This window comes from Monodelphis domestica, chromosome 8 (genome assembly GCF_027887165.1).
Source record: "Monodelphis domestica isolate mMonDom1 chromosome 8, mMonDom1.pri, whole genome shotgun sequence".
In the NCBI taxonomy this organism is placed as follows: Eukaryota; Metazoa; Chordata; class Mammalia; order Didelphimorphia; family Didelphidae; genus Monodelphis; species Monodelphis domestica.
Window position 1 is genome coordinate 96,149,596 of NC_077234.1, and position 6,588 is coordinate 96,156,183.

Genomic DNA, 6,588 nt, shown 5'->3' on the forward strand with positions numbered 1-6,588 from the left:
CTAGCTATGAGATTCTCTGCTAGTCACTTAACCCCCCCTTTCCAAGCCCTTGCACTTTTGCCTTAGAGTTTTTACAAAAATCTAAAAATACATGAAGAATTCCAGGTAGAGTGTTGGAAAGTAAGAGGCCACAATGCTGACTCATGCAGCACACTTCATAGGCTGTTAGGCTGAGTTATCCATTGAGAATTAGAGGGCATGGAGTTTTCTTTGTGTAACAGAGGCCTTGCCATGGGCGGTTGATTTCAGCTGCTACTTAACATCCCCAGTATATTCTACTATACTTGAATACTTGGGTTTTTTTTGTACTTTAAGTTGTGCTTAGTATTTCTGATTTCTAATTTTGCCTCCCACCCATTTATTGGTTATTTGAATAATATTCAGGAGGAGAATTTATGTAAAGTGACAATGGAAAAAATTAGCAAGCTACCCATTGGGAAGGTTTGTTGTGAACAGTGAGTATTATTCCTCCATTACTTTTGTAGGGAATTTTAGATTTAGATATAGTTGTAATTAATTGGATTGGCTGGAGAAGACCCAGGTATTGATTAAAACTCTAATACTAACTTTCCTTGAGAGCTCTGGTTTGATTTTAGTTTCCTCATTCATAAAATAAGGGGATCACTGGTCACCAAAATCAGAAATATACCACTTGGGAGGTAGAGAGGGGGAATGAAGGGTAGTGGTAGTGTGCCAGATGGACCAGGGGGATATGGGAAGAAATTTTAGAACTTCTAGTTTTCTTTCTTTCTTTCTTTTTTTAAAAAAGAGAACTAAATTAAGCTTTACTGATAATTACTCTATTGATGGACATAAGTGCCCTCATTTGGTCTCTTTTTCAAATGTTCACATAATATATGGTACTTGAATCACAATGGAGAAAGAGTTGGAGTTCTAGGAGAGGTTAACATTAGATTTCTTCCTCATTCATCTCTTTTCAGTGGATTGCTGTTTACATGCACCCATTTCAATGACCTTAAAGGTTATATTATCTGGTTATATTACCTATTTTTTAAAGGAACAAAACCCCACAAAAAGGACACAAGGGGGTTGAAAAGAATCTTGCAAAAACAAAACAAAGCAAACAAACAAACTAACTAACCCTGGGTTGAAGGTTCTACTAATATTTGAGCCCAAATAAGCAAGAAAACATCCTATGCTTTTCTTACACTCTTCTAAGATGACTTTTTGTCTGCTGCACAGTATGGGAAAGACAAAGGTGATTTAATCAGAGCTGAGAAGAAGTTAGCCTCCCAAAATTGAAAAGATCAAGATAATTTTCATTTTATCCACTATCATCAGTGATGAGCCTCACTCTATGTGTATATTGAACCTTGAGAGATTAGGTAGTGATATAATTAAGCCATCATGATTAGTGAGGTATTTAAAAACTAAGCTTTTGTTATCAAAAGTGATGTGTGTCAACTATAAAAATTCCCAGATCTATATCCTTTGAAAACTTGGAAATAGAATTTTCTAACTTGGTTAAAAATTGCCTCAAACACTAATTTCTATGGGTTTCAAACTCATTTGTTTTAAATATATACATACATATATATATCACATATATTTTCATCTTCTCCAACGTCACTCAGTGATTTTATAAATTAGTCTGAAGGCATTGCATTTATGTCTATTATTATAGATGTGCAATTACACCTATATTTTGCTATTTTATATTTGTATATAGAAATTATATATTAAATTACCATATGTATTGTAATGCCTTCTGACCAATTTGTAATAATAGTTGATTGACATTGGGGATGATGAAAATTTCTTAGCTGTATCTCATAAAAATATTTGATAAATGGATTTAGAAAAAATGAGTAGCATGATTCAATAAGTACAGTCAATGATTCACTTTTCATATTTGTCTCTACATATCTTTATGACTGATATTTTCAGCTCTAGACAGTCATTAAGACCAAGTAGGAGAATAAACTGAACTTAGAACCAGATCATTGCATTTTTAAAAATAGTAAAACATTCAGTCACATTGACAAAGAGGTTTTTGTGCCATTAATATATGAAAAAATAACTTAAAATCTTTCATATTATTCCATCGTTTTAATGTTCATTTTGTGCCTGTTTTATAATATATACATGTATGCATGTAATATATTAGTAAATACTAAAATATACAAATGAATATAAATACTTTGGGATGCTTACTCACTTTTTTATTACTTGGGTATATAATGTTTTGAAAATGAAGACTACTAAATGGGATATCACTGAGATTCCTTCCAGACATAAACCTACAACCTTGTTAATCAGTGAATCAACATACTTTTGAAGGAACTGAATTATCTCAAAAGTGACCTTTTCCCTTTGAATGAAGTTAAATAAAAAGAAGTTGCAGCTAAAACTTAGAAGAATAGTCCATTGGTCCTCCTTGGAGAAGTCTAAATCAGTACTTAGTAAGTTGCCCGCAATGGATTAGGCTCTGGGAATATAAATATCAAGAATGAAACAATCCCTTTTTTGTAAGGAGCTTATATTCAAAAGGATGAGACAACATAGATGTGTATTCAAAGTAAGTATAAAGAAAACATTTAAATAATTATAAAAGCAATTAAATTCAAGGTAGTTTGGGAGATAACATATTAGTTGGGGTTGGGGTGGAGTGAAGATGAGGAAAGTCTTCATGTGCTTAATGGTGCTTAATCTTTCTCTCTCTCTTTCTCTCTCTCTCTTTCTTTAAACCCTCACCTTCTGCCTTAGAATCAATACTATGTATTTTTTTTAAGGCAGAAGAGGAGTCAAGGCTAAGCAATAGGGGTTAAGTGACTTGCCTAGGGTCACACAGCTGGAAAGTGTGAAGCCAGATTTGAACCTAGGAACTCCAATCTTTAGGACTGGCTCTCAATCCACTGAGCTAACCAGTTGCTCCCCTTAATCCCTGCCTTGAAGGAAGAGAAAGATTCTCTGAGGTAGAGAGAGGTAAGGAAGTAGTGAATTTCATCATGAAGGATGACTAGTACAAAGTCAAAAAGATGGGAGATAGTGTGTCAAGTGTGACGGGTAGAGAGATGGCTAATTTGCTTGAATTTCATAGCATGAGATGGGCAGTGATGTCCAATGAGTCTAGGAAAAATAGGGTAGGGCTAGATTGTGAAGGACTTTAAAATCTAAACAGAAGAGGTTATATTTTTTCCTAGTGGTAATAGGGAGCCACTACAGTTTTTATAGTTGAGAAATTATAACTTTCATGGCTGCATGGTGGATGGATTTAAGTAGAGAGAAACCTGAGGCAAGAAGGCCACTGAAATAATCAAGATGAGAGGTCTTGCGAATCTGACTAGCTGTGTGAATGGAGATATAGCTGTCAGATTCAAGAGATGTTATCAAGGTGAGAATGGTCAAGATCTGGTAACTGATTGGCCATATATGGAATGAGAGAGAATGAGAAAGAGAATAATGTTAAAGTTACAGATCTGGATGACTGTTCTTCTATAGGTCTCCTGTGACAAGTTTCCTGTTAGCAAGGTTTGGAACTGGCATTTTCAAAGCCAAGAGCTCTGGTCCACAGATTAGCAAAGAGTTGGAGATTCTCTTAATTTGGGGGCCAGACTATCTCTACTCTGGCATACTACTCTTTCTTTGCTTGTCTCTCCCCAGAAGTCATCTTTAACAAAGGTGCCAAATGATAGTTGGATCTCTTAGTTATAAACACCCCAACATGAAGTGTGCTAAGCATCCCCCTTAGAATTAATCACCTGAGGTTGTAAGAGCTGTAGATAAATTCTCAACTTCGTACTTTCCAGGTGTGAAGAATATATGGGGATGTTAGGGAAAGACAAAGCTGGCCAGTAAATGTTCCATCTGTTCTTAGAATTTTGCCAGGAATAAACCACAAGCCTGCTGGTGTCTGGTTTCTGAAAACTGCCTTTTCTTTTTTTAATCCTGGGACAACAGCATTTTCCCATTTCCATTATATTGGCATCCCTGTCAACTAGACCAATCTCTAGGCTGGATAGGATAGCAAAAAATTGTTCAAGAGGAAAATGAAGTCCAATAAAGCATCAAGCTCCTCTAAATAAGTTAAATTCTCTAGGACGAAATGAATTACACCATTCTGCAGAGTTGCCAAAAAGTTATGGGTAGAGGTTTAGTCATCACAATTACAAAAAATTAACATTTGTGAGTATATAGGTTCAGAAGATCTATGTTCACGTCCAAAGGGCACCACTCACTAGCTGTGTTACTTGGGACAAATCACCTGACTTCTCTGAGTTTCTATTAGTTTCTATTGTTTGCCAAGTAACAATAATAATACTTACATTCTACTTCACAGGGTTATAGTGAGGTTCAGATAGTAGTAACTTAAGTTTAGATAACATTTTACATTTTACAAAGCACTTTCCTTACACCAACCATAAAAGGTAGGCAGTTCAGGGATTGTCCACAATTTGACAAATGAAAAACATAGGATCAGAGTTTATTGGATTGCTCTGTGTCATTTGACTAGTAGAGAGCAGAACTGGTATTCAAGTCTGGATTTTCTAATACCATTCATAGTGCTCGTTCCACTTTTCCTGCTTAGGATGCCTCTATAATTATAATGTAGGTTGTCATTCGGTCATTTCAGTTGTGTCTGACTCTTCATCACCCCTTTTTGGTGTTTTCTTGGCAAAGATACTGGAGAGGTTTTTCATTTCCTTTTCTAGCTCACTTGACAGATGAGGAAACTAAGACAAACAGGACTAAATGAATTGCCCAGGGTCATATGACCTAGATTTGCATTCAGACAGATGAGTCTTCTGACTCCAGATCCAGCATCCTACAAATGTGCTCCCTAAGCACCCCTAATGTATATAAATTGCTTTGTAAATAAGTAAAATATAAGTAAGCTATTGTCGTTATTTTGAGATATGATTCATCATCCCTCTGGAGAAGATCATTTATTGATCTAATCATTTAGAGTAGTGAGCTATTCCTTTACCATCTCCTTACCTATTCATTTCCATCATATTATTTTTATTTTATTTTTTCCAATTTGAAGATCATTCTTTTCAGAGGAGAATAGAACAAAATAGACAATAAACATTTATTAAGTACCTACTAGGTGCCAGATACTGTTATAAGTGATAGGGATAGAAATAAAAGTGAAGCAGCACTTGCTCTCAAGGAGCTTACAGTCTAACAGGAGAAGACATTCCACAAAAAAGAGGCTGAAAAGGAGAGGGATGCCAGAGGGTAACTGGCATGATGAAGAAGTGGTAGAGGCAAAACCAAGCAAAGCAGATGGTTGCAAATGGAGAGATGGCTTACATTTTGGGCCTTCTGTAAAGGGATGCTAAATGAGGAGTTTTTTTTGTCTCTACCTTTCAGACCTCCAATCCTGGAGGAGAAAAGTCAAATAAAATAATAATGATAATGCCAGAAACAGCAATAAGTAATGACAATAATTTAAAAAACAACAACTAGGATTTACATGGTGCTACTAGACCTGCAAAGCACTTGACTAACCTCTTTTTTGGTCTTCATGACAGCCCTGGGAGGTAGGTCCTATTATTATCCTTTCAATGAATGAGAGAGCAGAGACCCAGAGAATTTCAGGTACTTATTGCACAAGGTTGACCAGCTGCTGTATGAGGCCAAATTTGAATTGATAGCTTCCTGTCCCCACTGCCAGTACCCTAGTCACTATCACCTAGCTGAATTTTACAAATTGCATTTTATTTTAAATAAAATATAATTTTCAAATGAAATCTATTTTAAAAAATCTTAATTCTATGCCTTCTTCTCCAAGCAACAAGCTGCTTCCCTTTTATCTAAAACACAAAGAAGCTCCTTTAGGCAGTCTGCCCCTTTCACTCCTCTCCTATCTTGGTCTGGAAAACAGAGCAGGAATTCAAGTCACATCCCTGTGGATTAGCAATCATTTATGCTTTCCATTGTCTTCTGAAGCTCTATTGGCTATATGTGTTGTATTTAATAAGTCTCTAAGATAGCCATAGTTTGATGGGGTCTGATAACTTTGCTAGAGAGAAAGGAGGTAGACCAGCTAGGTAGCACAGTGGATAGAGCACCTGGCCTGGAGTTAGGAGGACCTGCATTCAATTTGGCCTCATATACTTCCTGGCTGCATAACTCTGGGAAAGTCATGAGATCCCTTTTGCCTAATTGCTTACCCTTTGCTACTCTTCTGTCTTAGAATTGATACTAAGAAAGTAAGGCAGGGTGAGAGAGACAGAGAGAGAGAGAGAGAGAGACAGAGAGAGAGACAGAGACAGAGACAGAGATGTTACATTTTTTTCTTCTGTGGGTGTGTGTGTGTGTGTGTGTGTGTGTGTGTGTGTGTGATATGCATTGAAGCCTTATGCCAGAAGCTTTGTATGAAATCAAAAGGAAATTGAGACAAGTCAGATATAAAGATAGAACAAGCAGATGTACAATTTCATACATTTCTACTAATGCATGGAGAGAGGAAGGAGGGTTCTCTCAATGTCTTCACCTCCTTTAATGTTTAAATAGTAGCTTGATCAAAAACATAGGTGAATGTGTGGTTAAAAAAAAAAAAAGCAAACTACTGTCTGTAGGCCAAGTGTATCCTGGAGGGGATAAGAAGACCCATGATTT